The following is a 16,165-nucleotide window of genomic DNA, read 5'->3' as shown; positions in this document are numbered from 1 at the left end:
TTCAAAGACTGATCTAGAAGGACTGCAGAAGTTTCCAAAGGCCTCTCTCCTAACAACTGACAGAATCAGCTTCTGAGTTTTACACCGACACAAAAAATAACTCTACAAACAAGGCAGCTGCTAACCAAATTCCAAATATAACACTGACTCCACTATTACTATTTTTAAAATACTGAACAACTGTAGGGGCACTCCTATTTTTCAGAAATTGGAAATATGGCAATGAACATGCCAGACCTCATCAATATCTAGATTTCAGTGTAGGGCAGCTTCAAATGGATTAAAAACTTGAAGGACCATCACAGTATAGAAACCATAAAACCATAGGCAAATCAAGGAAACTTCATCATGAGACCCCTGACCTGATCTTCAAACTTTATATACATTTAAAGTTATATTTATTTATGTGTGTGGGTGGGGGGGTGGTAAGTCATGTCCATGCACCAGGAAAAGCACGCTAAGCTGGAGATGGTTACAAGTCACTCAAAGAAGTACTAGGAATTGAACTCTAGTCCTCTGTAAGAGCTCTTAGCCACTAAACCATCTCACCAGCCCCCAGGTATATCATGCATTCAAATGCAGACAACTGAACTAAATAAAAGGGAAAAATCATAGGGACCTAGAACTTGGTGCAATTTTTCAGCTTAACTTCAAATACATGATCCACAAACAAACAAAAAAAACCTGATAAATTAGACTTCATCAATATGTAAAGTTTTGTTCCACAAAAGACTCTATTAAGACTATGCAGAAAAAGTTTACATACTGTGAAAAATATTTGCAAATCACCGATTATCAATAGTAACCTCTTATATCAATAACTTTCCTTCTTCCCAAGTTTTTGTTCAGGTCAACATTTTTCAAAACATTCCCACACCTGTCTCTCTGGTTTCTTCTTATATTTATTATTTAAGCCTTATAAACCATTTTGCATGTACGATAGGTCTTGCCAGAAGAGAAACTGCCAATCTCTCAGGCTGTGCAAAGTTGCTGATGATAGTTGTCGGGCAGAAGGCAACAAGAAGCAAATGGGAACTGATCTTGAGAAGGGACGTCATTAAACAGATCTCGTCTTTGCCTGGGACCATGGCAGTCTTTAGGCGATGGCCTGTGGTGTGGGGGGAGGATGTTATACTCTGTTAAAGCAAAGGAAATGCTTCTCTAGGGTTAGACAAAGACTTCATCAGGAACTGCAGGGCTCCAAATTCTTAGGTCATACTCTTTCCTCATTAGGGCCCTAACAGACACAGAAAGACACACATTTACTCTCCTTTCCAATTCTGTTACAACAATAAAAAGACTGGGGCCTGCTTCCTAGCACAAGCTTTCTGAAGCCAACTAGACAATGTCTTCTGTAAAACTGTCATGGAGACCTCTGACTTCTTAAACTGGTCACTGACTAACTTGTCTATTTTCTAAAGTCACAAAGTTATCAAAAGCAACCAATATAAATTTTAAATAAATGTATATGTGTGTATGTATATGTGTATACACACACTAGCACACAGTTTTTTCTCTTACAAAGCCTTTATAGGCACTAGAAATTCTAATGAAACAAGATGATATTGGGAGAGGGACATGGGAGAGGATGGGGAGGAGCTGGAGGATGGAAATGGAAGTTAAGTGAGGGATACTGCATTCAGCTTTTAGAGTATCAATGTGGTCAAAAACAAAAGGTAGAAAACTGAGATGGAAAAGGAAAGGGGGCAAGATGGAAAAATGCAGAGAAGTCCACTATCCTCCTGCTATGAAACAGAGAACTTAAAACACACTGTCTAAGAAATGCAATTGTTCCATTATTATTGCATAGGCTTCATTCAAGTAGATTGTTCCATGGCAGACGGTGATGATAAGAGTAGAGAATGACAGTATGAGATGAAGCCTTAGCTTTCTTTGTTGTTGTTTGTTTTGAGACAGGGTTTCTCTGTGTAGCCCTGGCTGTCCTGGAACTAGCTCTTGTAGATCAGGCTGACCTCAGACTCTCAGAGATTGGCTTGCCTCTGCCTCCCAAGTGCTGGGATTAAAAGCGTGCACCACCACCACCCAGGTTGAACTCTTAGATTTTTTTTAGTAGGAGATGAACAGATACAATTTGAAATTACTAAATCAAGAAATAAAAGTGGGTTACAACACAAAGAAGACCCAGCGTCAGATCACTTCTAAGAATTATCTACCAGTCCTCCTTCAAAGCCCTGAAAAGGAAAAGACATTTAAAAATTCATCCTAGAAAATCAAAACTACTTATCAAAACCAGACAAAGATATAAGAAAACCATAAGGAATTAAATTCATTAATATTATATTATTTTAAAAAAATAATATAAATAATTACTTAAATACAAAAAATAATTACTGAATATATCCTATGACTAGGTACTATTTTAGGAACTGAGCTGATCAGTAAATAAAACCAAGCCCCTTATGATTGGCACAATACTTCAAATTATTTTTATAACTACAAAAAGCATTTTAGTAACATCTTTAGAAAGGAATCTCAAAGCTTTTAACAAATGGTAAGGAGCAGAGAGGATCTAAAGAAAAACAATGGCCTCCCTCCTGTAGCACACAAGCAGGTGGGTAGTAAGAGTCAGGCGAAGGAAGCCCTCAGTGCAGGGCTGTTCCAATTATACTTCACTGGGCTCATCAAATATTATACCATAATCATTAAAGTGACTGTTTCGATGCTGGTAATCATAGTGTAGATATAATTTGGGCTAAATGTCAAATAATTATTACTAGACTTTTAGACCATGTACTAATCCTGAGAGACATAAGCAAACACAAAGCATCAGGTGTTTGCTGAAAAAGTGAAGAGTGCGATGCATCTTAAGGTCAGTAGACAAGGATTTAACTTCTGTTCCTCCATTCAGTGCTCCATTTAAGATAACCACAGAGATCTTCCGTCTGTACAATGACTACTTTTCGAGGCAGGACATCCTCAAATTCCAAATAGGAGATCAGGAATTCCAGACTAGCTTGGGAAACTCAGTAAATCTTTGCCTCAAACACTGACAAAATTGGCCGGGCAGTGATGACCATACCTTTTAATTCCAGCACTAAGAAAACAGAGAGACAGGAAGATCTCTGTAAGTTTGTGTCCAGCCTGATCCACAGAGCAAGTTTCAGGGCAGGCTCCAAAGATACATAAAGAAATGCAGTCTCAATTTTAGTATATGTGCTGCCGAAGCAAGGATGACACGCAAATTCGTGAAGCGTTCCATATTAAAAAAAAAAAAAAGAAATGCAGTCTCAAAAACCCAAAAATAAATAAATAAAACAACAAAACAAACAAAAAAACTGAGCTGAAGGGATAGCATGGTAGCACATAATTCTAATTTCAAAGCTGGGGAGGCAGAAACAAGAGGATACCTGGGGTTTGCTGCCAGACTAACCAAATTAGTGAGTTCTAAGTGCCTCAAATAGCAAGATAGTAACAACTCACATTAGACAAGTGTCTTGTTGTAGTTGGAAATTAACACAGAAACCCATGTTGAATTATGAGTGGAGTGAGAGACTTTGGAGAGAGCAGTCCTAAATGGAAGGTCTTCATCAAGCACCTCCCCTCAAGGCTCACTGATCTAAGGGAAAGAAAAGGCAGTAAGACAGTAAGAGCCAGAGATGATGAGGACTCCAAGGGAAGTGTGTTCCAGACACAGCAGAGCTGATCCATGAACTTAGAGATGTGGCAGCACGCACAGGACCTGCAGCAGGGCCAAGACAGATGGAGCCCAGCACTGAGGGCAATGGCAACACAGGGTCCTCCCCTAACCAAGAAGCTATCTGCAATCGATATCCACCTATGGTGGGAAAACCAGTTTTCTACAATGAGTCTATCGATCACACTTCAGGGCAGGGCTCCACCAGGAGTAGTTGGCCAAAACAAAAGGAACTTGATTGTGGACCTTTTGTTTCATTTTTGCTTTGTTTTGACCTTTTTTTTTCTTATTGGTCTTTTGCTTGTTTATTTTGTGGGGGGGGGTTGTTGTATTTCTCATTTTGTTTTTATTTTTGAAAGAGGAAAAATAAACAAAGTTGGGTGGGTAGAGTTCAGGAGGATCTGGAAGGAACTGGGGGAGGGGAAAACATCAAAATTAAGTATATGACAAAAAAAGGCAATAAAAACAGAAAAAAGAAGCACGGCAGAGAGTTAGAGCCAAGGAAGATACCCAGTGCCAGCCTTTGGTTTCAGCGTGGGCACACATGAGCACGTGCACCTTCAACACACACACACACAAGGAGAGGGAGAGAAGAAAAAACTAACAAAACCATACAAAAGGCCAACTGGTATAGGAAAAAATGCTTAGCATCACTGCTCATTAGGAAATGTAAAACAAAACCACAATGAAGTATTTCCTCATTCTATTAAGAATGACTAATACCAAAAAGGACTAAAGATAACAAGTGCTGACAGGGACACAGAGGAAAAATGAACTCTTACATACTCCTGGTAGGAATGTAAATGAGTGCGGCCTGGTATAGAAAACAGTATGGACACTCCTCAAGTACATTAACAACAATCCACCAATTCCACAGCTGTATATAAAAGGATTGCAGTCAGGCCGGGTGATGGTGGCGCATGCCTTTAATCCCAGCATTTGAGAGGCAGAGGCAGACAGATCTCTCTGAGTGTGAGGCCTGCCTGGTCTACAGGGTGAGTTCCAGGACAGCCAGGGCTACACAGAGAAACCCTGCCTCAAAAACAAAACAAAACAAAAAGAACTGCAGCAATATGTTGAAGAGAAACCTATGTTTCTATGCTCACTAGATATATGACTGTGTCCACCAACAGACACACAGATTTTTAAAAGGAGGAGGTATACATATATTTTTTTTCTCCATATCTTTTAAAGGCAACCAAGTTCAGTTAAAATATGAATGTGGCTAATGAGAGAGAAAAACTGAGTGCTAAATTTTACTTTAAATTTAAGCACGCATGACTAATAACTACTCCATTAACATGGACTGCTACATGTTACTACTACTTTTAGAATACACTCAAGTTTTATTGTCTAATATGATGGCCTATTTTTATATTTTCCCACAAATATAATACTTATTTTTAGAACATTTGTGGGAAAACAATCTCTATTTTTAAAGCAGAATTAAGATTACCCATCCAATTACAATTGATATATTCAGCTACTATATACAGACTTGGTTTTTGTTCATCTGATACAGTATTATCTGATAGAAGTCCATGAAATCCTCTACTAAGATTCCTAAAAAACTCTCCTTTAGCTGGGCAGTGGTAGTTTATAGAGGCAAAGCAGATGTCTGTGAGTTCGAGGCTAGCCTGGTCTACACAGTGAGCTCCAGGACAGCCAGAGCTGTTACACAGAGAAAGCTTGTCTTGAAAAACAAAACAAACCAGGCTGGCCTCGGAAAAACAAAACAAAAAACAAAAAAACAAACAAAACAAAAACAAAAGGTCAATTCCATTAAAACAAAAACAAAAAACTCTCCTTTGCTTTTTGAGCATTAATGCTTTATTATTTTCAGAGAAATACTATTTATTAACTATACTATTTATTAACTATAATTCTGAAGTAACAACTGTGTATTTACGTGGAAAGTTATTTTTAATATCAATCTTTTCCTCATACTATATATAAAAATCAATTTGAATCAGACAGACTTAAATATAAAAGCAAACCTTTAAAACTTCTGTGATAAAACATGAGACAAAAAAAAAATACTAGTTCTAAGCTAAGACGCCAAAAACCATAAAGCATACAATAAAAGAAATTGCCAGGCATTGTAGTGCACTTTCAATACTGGCACGGGGCAGGAAGAGGGAAGCAGATGTCAGTGAGTTTGATGCCAGCCTGGCCTACCTAGCAAGTTCTAGGCCAGGTAGGGCTACACAGGCACACCCTGTCTCAGAAAGATCTACAAAAAAAGAAGGGGAAGAGGGGAAGCGAAAGAGAGACAAAATGAATGATCAGGTATCATCACAGAACTCTCTTCAAAAATGCCAATAACATAAAAAGGGGAGTGAGTCACAGGTCGGGAGATAATTTCTACAATTTGACTATCTAATATCTGACAAAACAAAATATACTCTAATAGACTATATTAAGGCAAAGTAGATTTTTCTATCTCAATAACAAGCAAATAACCCACATGTCTAAGTAGACAAAGATTTGGGCGTACACTCCACAAAAGAAAATACACCAATGACATACAGCTGAAAGTATTTAATATCGTTTATTGTAAAAATGCAAGATACCTAATCATACACACATATTAAAATGGCCAAAATGCAAACTGACCGACATTACTGAGAGTAGGTTGCCAAAAAAAACCTGCCAATGATTGGTTCAAGGATAGTAAAGCTGCACACCCACTTTAGGAAACAATTCAGTATCTTAGAAAGTGAGGCATATAATTATTACGAATCCTGGTAATACCATTCTCAGGTGTTTACCCAAGTGAAATGAGAATATATGTGCTCCAATGTTTGCCAGTTCTTACAGTAGTAGCCCCATATGTCTATCAACTCATAACTGGAAAAACAATTTATATGCATACCCTACATGACAGACAATACCCAGCACAAAAAGAGGCAAACTAGTTGACATGTGAGCATGCTATGAAAGGTAGGCCCAGAAGACAGACTGCATAGCTCCACTTCTATATCACAGAAAAGGGAAACATACAAACAGAAAACAGACCAGGGGCTGCCAGAGAACAGGGAACTTTCGAGGGTGAAAAGAATTTTGTTTCTTGGTACTGGTAGTGGCTACATTTATTTGTGTACATTTATTACAACTCAACCTGCATACTTACATATACAGGTTTTAAATCAGTGAACTTTAAGACATAAATTACACTTCTAAAACAATGATTTTTAAAAGTATTAAAATTAAAATCTAGTAACATAAATATATAAACAGTAAGATAAAATGATTTCCCCAAATCAAGCTTTCTAGGCATTTTTTAAACTAACAGGAAAATGTTTGTGTCTAGGTACAAAAGAGAACTTGCAATAGACCACCGTTCTTTTTGAGAACTAGAAAAAACAATGGAATTACAAAGACCATATTCAAAAGCAGCTTGAGGACAAGAGGCGGGTGGAGGCTTTTAAAGGTTTCCGTTCTATCTGACTTACACTGATCTAGAGCATTTTCTAATTTGGACTCAGAGAAGAGACTAAGTTTCAGCTTGGTCTGTGCAGAATACTGTTGATGAAGAACAGAGAAGCTAGGATAGCACTTGGATGCTGGTGAAGGGCTAGAGTAACAGAACAGCCAGCATGCGGGAATTCAGAGTTCTTAGCTTCTATCTCCTCTAGGATACTCGACTGAATTATGAAACTACACAGGGCATAAATGTTGGGCCTGCAATCCATCTTCTCAGGAAGCAAGGTGGAAGGATCATGAATCCAAGGGCAACTTAACAAAATCTTGTCTCTTAGCTTCCTCTTAGTTTAAGGTGCTTTCCTTCCGGCCTAAATGAAAAGGTTAGCATTCTGTTATGGTCCAGATAAGATGCGCCTACCAAAAGGCAGGAAGGTGAGGGCATGGTCCCAAGTTGGTGAATCTGACTACAAAGAGGAGAACTGTTGTGGAATATTAGTGATAAGATGCGTTGCATTCATTTATGCTGTGAAATGCTTGCTTAATGATGCAAAGATGTGTTGCATTCTTTTATGTTGTATTTGTTTAACTCTGTAAAGTTGTGTTACTCTGCCTGTCTAAAACACCTGATTGGTCTAATAAAGAGCTGAATGGCCAATAACTAGGCAGGAGAAAGAAACAAGCAGAACTGCCAGGCAGAGAGAACAAATAGGAGAAATCTAGGCTTGAGAGAAGAGGAGGAGCAAGAAAAGGAGGAGAGGGGGATGCCAAAGGCCAGCCACCCAATCACACACCAGCCATGGAGTAAGAAGGGAAGAAAGTCATATAAGAAAGGTAAAAAGCCCAGAAGCAAAACAAAGAAGAGGAGAAACAGGCTAATTTAAGTTACAGAAGCTGGCTAGAAACAAGCCAAGCTAAGGCCAGACATTCATAACTAAGAATAAGTCTCCATGTATTTAAGTAGAAGCTGGGTGATGGGCCCCGAAAGAGTAAAAAACAAAACAAAACAAACAAACAACCCCCCCCCAAAAAAAACCCTACAGAGAACAGGTCAGTAGAGATCTGGCCTAATCAATGGATCAACCCACTGACAGATTCCCAATTTGATGGCATTACTGAAAATGAGAAACTTCCAAGTCACTAGAGCTCCACTCAGAGCTCTATGCCTCTGCTGGCCCGGCTGAGGAACCCGTGCTATCACACCCTCTCCTATCAAGCTCTGTCTCACCTCAGAACCTCAATCATGGGGCCAGTCAGCCTGTGGAACTGAAGAAAACGCCCTTCCTTAAGTCGTTTCATTGAGATATTTTATCACAGCAATGAAAAAAGTAATGTGCATGTGTGCTCTGGCAGAAAAGAGCAGGTCTGGACATTCATTCAAAAGTATAAGGTATACATAAAACAATAAACCAACATGACATAACTGGTATTTATAGAACACTGTACCCAACAACCTTCTTTTCAAATACATGTAAGACATTTACCAAGCTCACATTTGGAGCTATAAAACAAATTTCAATGAATTTAAAACAATCACATCTCACTGAAATTAACAGAAATATCTCTCGAAGATCCTAATACTTGTAAACAAACTTCTCAATAATCCCAGATCAAAGAGATACCAGAAGCCACACACAGCTGTGTTTGCCTTCAGCCCAGATACTCCTAAGAGTGACTAAAAGGATCTCCTCAGCCCAGAGGTTAGAGGCTAACCTGGGAAACAACAGAATCCCAAGGTCCCCAAAATAGAAAAATGTGGAAGTAACCAATTTAAGCAGTCAGAACTTCTAGTATGGTTATAATGAAAAATCAAATGATCTCAGCTTCTAGCTTCAGAGATTAGAGAAAACAAAGTACACCCAAAGAAAACAATGAGCAGCAGAGAAAAAACAAGGCCTTTAAAAGCAGAAAACGCCAGGAAATCAGTTAAACTAGAGGCTGCCAATGAGATTCATCCTCAGTAATAAAAAGAAAACCAAATCCCCAACTGATTTTTGCTCGTGAAATACATTTCAAAGTAAAACATAAATTTAGGAAGAAAATACTACAAAAATCTTTGATTCACTTCACTATTGATCATGATTATTAATCGACTATATAGACTGACATATTTTTCCAACAAAATCTGTTGAATTCAGTTATCAACACAAGTTCAGTATCATTTTACTTGTATTCTAATTCTGAAGCCTATGAAAATTTCCAAGCTGTAATTCTCCTTATTAACTTAAAAATTAAAAACTTGCATATCCAATAGTAAAAGTAGTTAAGTAAATTATATGGAAAACATGGATGAGAATCAACATATTAATCCAGTAACACTGCAGAAAACAATGGCACGAAAGCGTGCTGACGAGCCTGTTAAAGACCACAGCCATTTACACTGGAGTAGGCGGTGCCCTCTATACAGCCATGGGTCTGTGAGTGTGCATAATAAACTCACACAAGGCTTAAGCACAGTGGAGGAAAAGGTAACAGAAAAATAACAATGGCTCCTCTGGGTGATAGGATTTTCAGTAGTATTTTAAATTCTTAAAACTATGCTTTTTGTTGTGGTTTCTATGTTTTCCAAATTTCCATACAGGAATGTGCTGCATTTATAACCAAAGGCTGAAAATTAAGAAAGTAAGTCAACTACTGAACATAAGTTCTATTTCAATACAAATAATAAACTCTTAGCTAGGCACGTGGCTTAGATTACAATTACCACTTTATTTGTGCCTCGTTTCCTAAATACAAAAACCTTTCAAGTTAAGTATGGCATATCCCAGTACTAAAGAAGTCAGAGCAGAAGGATTGATTCAGAGGACAAGACAAGCCTGGACTACACAGCAAGACTCTATCTCAAATCCGAACACCAACAAAAACAAAAAGGGAATCAATTTGAGGTCTTATTTTCTACTACTTATAATGAAAATTAAAAATTAAAAGATATTCAATTAAACATGAGCTCTTTTAAAAAGCAGAGTATTTGCTGAACACAGGGGTCCACTTTTGATTCTAGCACTCACCATATAAATAAAAGAGATTTTACCAAAAAAATTAAATATTTAAAATAGAGAGCATTTAAAAAAAATTTAAATCCATTAGGGTATGGAAAGATGGGTCACTGGTTAAGAGCACTGGCTGCTCTTCCAGAGGAGCGGGGGTCAATTCCCAGCACCCACATGGCAGCTCACAAGCATCTCTAACTCCAGTTCTCAGGGGACCCGACACTCTTCTAGCTCCCAAGAGAGCCCACACTGACATGGTGCATAGACATACATGTAGACAAAACATCCAAACACATAAAATAAAATTTTAAAATAAATAGTACTTTTTAAAAAATCAAAACAATAAAAATGTACACTCTATAAATGATTTCTTTTTGTAGAGTGACAGGACAGACTTAAAATAATAAGACAAAGTACTTCTTTGTGAATTATACAAGTAGCATGATAACTCAGAATTAAAACTGTGAGGATAAATTGTTTAGGTAATTTAATATTTGCAGAGTAAAGCATGGAGAAAACAGAACTTCTTTATCCACTTAATTTATGGGAATTACATATATCAGGGATATTAAAAATGGTTTTAAAGAAATCTATAAATGCCATTATGTAATTAAGCCAATTAGTAAGGATTAAATTGTTCTTACACTTAACGGTGTTGAGTTGATAATTCGTTCAACTCTACCAACAATTTAATGGTCAGAAAGGGAGAAAATACAGTTGATGTGCTGTCTACAAGGGATCTACCTCAAAAAAGATGCTGCAACGTCTGCAGATGTTCTAAAGGAATAGTCACAAAGATGGTTGTGCTATGAAATGTGAAACTTAAAGGTAATGTGTTCCCTACAATGTTTTATTAAAAAATTAAGAACAAATAAATAGCTTACCTGATATAGAAGCATAAGTAAAAATAAGGAGAGGAAGCATTTAATGCTGTGCTCTGGGGAAAGGGTAAGAAAGGAAAAAACTTTCTTTTATTATTAGCAAAACCTGCCCGACGTGTTCGATAATGGGCAGCAGTTCACTGACAAGTGTAGTTCTGAGTTTCATATTTCTAACAACCTTGAAATCAATATATAATTAGTTTATAATCATCAAATAAAACAGCAAAAGGCTCTCTCCAGAGGGAAAGCTAAACTAAGTCATGTACACAGATAAACAGCACCACCGCAGAGACACCTGCTGTATGGTTGCAGCTGACTCCTTCGCGTGAAGAAGAGTCTGAGCTTTCTGGTTTGCTTTTCTCTCCTTTCTTAACTAGATAGAGGCTGAGATACCTATTCACCCTCGAGGACCCAAACTTGAGATCCTATAATTGGGCCCCTAAGAGTGCTATAGCAAATGTTAAAACTTAAGTCTCTGTGCCGAATTCACACCAGTCTGAACTCCCTTCAAACATTGGGGAGTGGGGAGTGTAAGGGGTTATATCCTAAAGTTTATATCAGATGTTGAAACTCTATGACATATTCTAATCATTTCTATCCTGGGGAGTGGGGTACAGTTGAGACAAACTGGCAGAACAATCATTCAAGAACTCAATAACTGGCCAAGCATAACCCCAACGTTAAGGCTCAATAAGGCAGGAGATTCTGTACCTCCAGACAAATCTGGACTTCATACTAAGACTCCCCAACATCCCCACAAAAAGCTACCTAAAACTCAATAATTCAGCTTTTAAGGCTAAAATGAGCATACTTATAATTCACAGAAGAAGATGGAGAAAGCTACACATCCAATTGTTAATTCTGGAGAAAGTTAGGAGGTAAAAGTAGAAAGGTATACCCAGTGTGGCGGCACACACCTGTAATCCTAGTACTCAGGAAGCTGAAGCAGGAGGATTATCATGAGTTCAAGGCCAGTCGAGAGCACAGGGTAAGTTCCAGGACAGCCTGAGAGCCTGTCTCAACAACAACAACAACCAGGGCAGACAGCCTCACTTCCGTGATTCACTGGCTTACAAGACTGGAAAGGGGGACACCCGTGAAGTGCAAATGAAAGACAAATATCATGTGCACTAGAGTGACGACCAGCAACAAACAGAAGCAACACAGATATCCTAGCCTACAAAATAAAAATACTACTATAAACGAAAATCTCTATAGCAACTAGCTTCTACCCAGTACTATTGTACTATAGACAACACATAAAACATTTCATCTGAGTATTCCCCTCCTAAAACTGTACCCATTCTCACAAGACCCTTTCCACCTTAACCCTGTTGAAAAGGGTACAATGTATATTTACACAACCTGTAATCATAAAAATGCTTACTTTCTTATATATGCTTCTGAATTTTATTTTCCATACGAAATAATCCCCCCCCCACTTCACTGGGTTTCATGTCTGACCTCCTTAAAGGAAATAATGGCTGCCCATCAGAACAGCACATTGAGCTAAACAATCTAGTCTATTAGCATTGAAAATACAGTGTTCAAACTTCCAAGGTAGGGATCGACAAAAGGAAAAAAATATATGAACTATAGTTCCTGAAAAAATGAAAGGGAGCCACTACCCTATCAAAGGAGCATGATCCAACTGTGGCACCAGATGCAGTTACCACTAAGTGACAGCAAGGAAAAAGAACAACCTTTGTGGTTTAAGTCGTGTGACTTCACCTTCTTAAAGTGGAAAGAGCCGGCAAATTCATCCTAATCTTTTCTTCAGGTTATTCTTTCAAATATTAAGAAAAATATTGAAAATAATCAAAATTCCCTACAAAATAGGAAGCCAACAGCATATAAAGTATTTTAAGTAATTTTTGTTTATGAATCCATAAAACAAAAAAATACTATAGACAATACATAAAACATTTCATCTTCCACCCTTTCCTCTTTAGACCACTTCTCCCTTTCCCAAAATTATTGGTTTTCTAGTATTATTTTAGGACTTCCTTATACAGAAGAGCAATACAAACCTTATAGTTATTACATGCTCCCTTAACACAGAAAACAACACACAGTTCATACCATTCTACTTCTTGCTTTTTTAACTTTATGCCTAAGTTTTGCTTCGTTCTTTTTTCTAGCCAATGTCACTCTAGGCAGTAAACTCTTGGCACATAAGGTTTCTTTCCCCTAAGATTTTAAAACAAACCAGATTTGAACTGTTCCGGGGCACATGACTTAGAGACAGCAACTCATTAAGTTATAGCCTCTTAAGAATTTCTTTTCAATCAGCTATGAAAATGGATGTTCTACAACTTTTCTTCCCTCATCTCTTTTAAAGCTGTAACAACGCAATCGAGTGAAATTACCTTTCCTGTGATTTCGGGGATCGGTGCCGTAGTCAAATCAACAATGCCTTTAAAAGTTTCTTCTTGTGCTGTTCTTTCACTGGAAAAGAAAACACCGGGGTTTGTTGTCGTCTTCTTAAAAGCGTCAAGAAAGCCTTTCAAGTGGTGGGGGTACGGCATTCTAATAGCAAAAATCCACCACCTGATCTGTCATCTGCCAGGTCGGAGGCCAAAGCTCTTCATCTTTCAAGATTCTACTGACTACCCGGGACTTGGACGGCGGCTGAGAACACCCACGGGAATATAAACTTCGTGGCGCTCCGTAGGATTCGAGCCAGGACCACGGCCGGGACGGTCAGCTCCGCCAGCGGAGAGCGGCGGGTCGGACGCCCGGGGCCCCGCGCAGCCCGCCGACCAAGCCCCGGAACCACGACCACTAACGGAACCAGCCCCGGGCGGTAGCGGCGGCCGCTCGGACCGCGGACCGCGGCGCTCGCCGGCCGCCGCGAAGGCGGGGGCTCGGCGGAGGAGCTGGCCGCCCCATCGCCCCATTGGGCGCCGCTCCAAACGTGCCCGAATGGTGACAGGAATAAAGTGGGTCACAAGGCCTAGCGGGTCCCGGGCGCGAGCCCTCTGGGCGGCCGAGTCGGCCTGTCACCGCGCCCAGCCTCCAGCGCGCGGCCGCCCCGGCGTCCCCCACCCCCCACCCCCGGGTCGCAGGACCCGCCGCGCCCCCCTGCCCCGCAGGTAACCCCGGCAGCCCGCGGACACTTCCCGCAGGCCCAGCTGAGCGCGACTCCGGGGAGCTCCGCGCTCGGCCAGCACCCAGATCCCGGCCGCCGCTCCCGCCTCCCGGCCTGGTTGCCGCCGCCGCCCCCCTCGCCCCCGGCCTCACACGCTGCCCCCCGCGCCCGCCCGCGTCCTCACCGTGCGGCCGCCTGAGGCTCCGGCTTCCTCCCCCCCAAACCCGGACTCGGACCGTGGGGACCGGCGTCTGCCAGGCCGTGACGACCGGGAGCCGCCGCGGCCCCGGCAGCCAGCAGCACCTGGGGCGGCCGGTGCGCGCCCCCAGCCCACCCCTCCAAATTCACCGCTACTGCCGCGCTCCTCCCCCTCCCGGCCTTCCCCTCCTCCACTGGCTCCGGAAGCACGCATGCGCCGCCGAGGCCGGCCGCCCGCCCGCCGCGCGTGCGACCCGGGGCCCACCCTGTGGGGCGCACCTACCGGGAGCGCGCGCGCGGCGGCGGCCAGATTTCCTTCGCGCTCTCGCTGTCCGGGCTTTCCTCTCCCCAGCCGGTAGCCGCCAGCCGAGTCTGTGATTGCGCTCCCTCCCGGCGCATGCGTCGTGGACGCGGGGCTCCGCGGCCGGCCGGGCTCAGCACTCGCCCCTCCCCTCGCGGCCGCCTACCCCAGCGCGCCCGGGCGCGCATGCGACTTTCCCCGTTAGGCAGCCCCGAGCCGCGCGGCGTCGCGCTGCTCCCGAGGATCCCGGGCGCCCGAGGAAACCCCGACTCCTGCGGGCCGGCGTCTGCTCGCTCTGCGGCCGCAGAGGGAAGCGGGGATGCCCCGGGGTCCCCTGTCCCGCGCGGGCCGGGAGGCGGGGCCTGACGGAGGGTGCGGCCGCCGGCAGCGGTTTGGGTGGCTCTCGGTTCCCCGGGAGCAGAGCTCCCTGCTTCTGGGAGCCGCTGGCCCAACAGGGACCTCTGTCCCTGGAAAAGCAAAGAGCTTAGCTGATGCCAAGTGAAAATTCTCCAGCCCGACTTGTAAGAGGTCGACTTCCTCTCCTGGAGGTGCGTGGGCTGCGGGGACTCGGTTTCCAGCTGCTCCCCGGACGTGGACTTGGGCGACACAATTGACCTCGGCTGCAAAAGGTCGGAATGTGTTTGCTCATTTTATAAAATGGCAAGAGAACACTATAAAATCTGAGGATGGCTCCAGAGATGAACCAGGACCCCAGATTACACTTATTTCGTGGCCACTGCACCCGAATTATTGGAAAAGAAGCCTTTAGAGCCCTAATTCTTACTAATTTCTTTTTTAAAAATCATTTTGGGCATGAAACAGAAGGCAATAAATAAATCTGTACTCTTTAGTTTCCAAATCTCTCTTCAAGGTATGTCCACCTCAGTAAGAATTAAATTCTTGGTGTATGCTCAGAATAAAAGAACTTCAAACCCGGAGAATTTAGCTGCCAATTCTCCCAGCAGTGTGAACGCTGAGGTAGGAGAATCCTCAAATTTCTGGCTAATCTGGGCTGCATAGCCAGAGCCTGTCTGGAGAATTTTCCCTTGATGGGTGCTTTGTTCCTTTCGCCATCGAAAAAACCCTTACTGCACATTTCTGCTGTTCTGAAGGCCATGTGCTGCTCTGGTTCGTGTCCTCTAAACAACTTACCCATTCTCCACTCGGTCCCTGCGGGCCAGGCAGAACGCTGCAGAGGAGGAAACCTTGTCTGAGTTCTCTTTCAGCCTGACAGTTACTACCCAGAAGACTGGTTTCCAGTGGATTTGGATCTGGAAGAATGAAGCCTTTTCCTGTGTGGCTAATGAAAAGGGAAGGAAAAAACAAAAAGGCAGAGTCAAAGATGGAGATGTAGCCTAGATGCTTGATGCCCGTCAGTGGGGGCTAGATTCCTCAGGAAATTTCAGTGAAGTAATAAATTCCCGAATGCGTGTGTTTTATTGCTGAAACCAATGAGATTTTCTGCCATGTCCAAGTTAGTGTCTTGACCACTCGTCGGTAGTGAAAGGAAGTAAGGTCAGAGTGCTGTTGAAGTAGGCTGCAGCCAGACCAGAGTCCGAGGGCTTTCCCTAGGCTCAATGCTTCTGTTTTAGTCTAGAGACAGTCCCATTTTATATTCCATATTCT

The 16,165-nt window shown here is 41.9% G+C and overlaps 1 protein-coding gene across 6 annotated transcripts in view; it reads right to left on the bottom strand.

The window, feature by feature from the left end:
- Clock (clock circadian regulator) overlaps positions 1–14,674 on the bottom strand; it is an 80,533-nt gene extending 65,859 nt beyond the window's left edge. For 5 of the 6 annotated variants that reach the window (XM_041671280.1, XM_041671283.1, XM_041671285.1 and 2 more), the window contains exons 1-2: positions 14,225–14,435; positions 13,319–13,397 (exon numbers count right to left, since the gene is read on the bottom strand). The gene's annotated coding sequence lies outside the window, so the exon portion shown is untranslated. Of the gene's footprint in view, positions 1–13,318; positions 13,398–14,224; positions 14,436–14,521 lie in introns of those variants that run through there. The other variant, XM_041671281.1, reaches the window with a different exon arrangement.
- Positions 14,675–16,165: the final 1,491 nt, after the last annotated feature.

Source organism: Microtus oregoni, unplaced genomic scaffold (assembly GCF_018167655.1).
Source record: "Microtus oregoni isolate MIOR12 unplaced genomic scaffold, Mior012 000021F_ref0000039, whole genome shotgun sequence".
Classification (NCBI taxonomy): Eukaryota; Metazoa; Chordata; class Mammalia; order Rodentia; family Cricetidae; genus Microtus; species Microtus oregoni.
The sequence above is the reverse complement of the archived record's forward strand: the minus strand, read 5'-3'. Positions and strand labels throughout refer to the sequence as shown.